Source organism: Solanum stenotomum, chromosome 2 (assembly GCF_019186545.1).
Source record: "Solanum stenotomum isolate F172 chromosome 2, ASM1918654v1, whole genome shotgun sequence".
NCBI classification, from domain to species: Eukaryota; Viridiplantae; Streptophyta; class Magnoliopsida; order Solanales; family Solanaceae; genus Solanum; species Solanum stenotomum.
The window spans coordinates 16,370,241-16,370,951 of NC_064283.1; positions in this window are offsets into that span (position 1 = coordinate 16,370,241).

Sequence of the window (711 nt, forward strand, 5' to 3'; positions counted from 1 at the left end):
CCCCCCCCCCCCCCTCCCAAAAAAAAAATTGCTTTTGAAAAATATTTCAAATTTTAAAAAATTTCATTTTTTACACCACCCCCAATCGCCAACCCCCACCCAGGCCATTCCCGTCAATTTATTTTTTTAAAAAAATTATTTTTACGCCACTCTACCCCTACCCCCTCTGCAACCCCTCACTCAGGTCATTTTCGTAAAAAAAATGGAAATATTTCTTGTTGTAAATAATGTACGTTTATGGATCAAATTGTAAATAATATATGTTAAGAGCCCACTTTACTGTTGGAGGCTAACTCCTTCAAGTAACTCTATCCCTATAAAAGGCAGTTACTCTATCCCTATAGAAAATTGGAAATTACTCCTTTACTTCTTTATAGTGCTGCTGCTTCTTCCTCTTCTTTTCTTCTTTTATTTTAATATTTTATTTTATAACACGTTATTAGTAATAAGTTTTAATTTTTTCCAGATAAATTAAATTTCTATGTCAGTGTTCATCATGTCAAATTTATCAAAGTTTGGGTTTATGGCACTTGATATTACCGAAAAAAATTATTTGTCATGGGTCCTTGATGTTGAAGTCCACCTTGACGCTAAAGGTCTTGGTGATACTATTAAACAACAAAATAAAGCATCAAGTCTGGATAAAACGAAGGGCATGATTTTTCTCTGACATCATCTTCATGAGGGATTAAAAACTGAATATTTAACTGT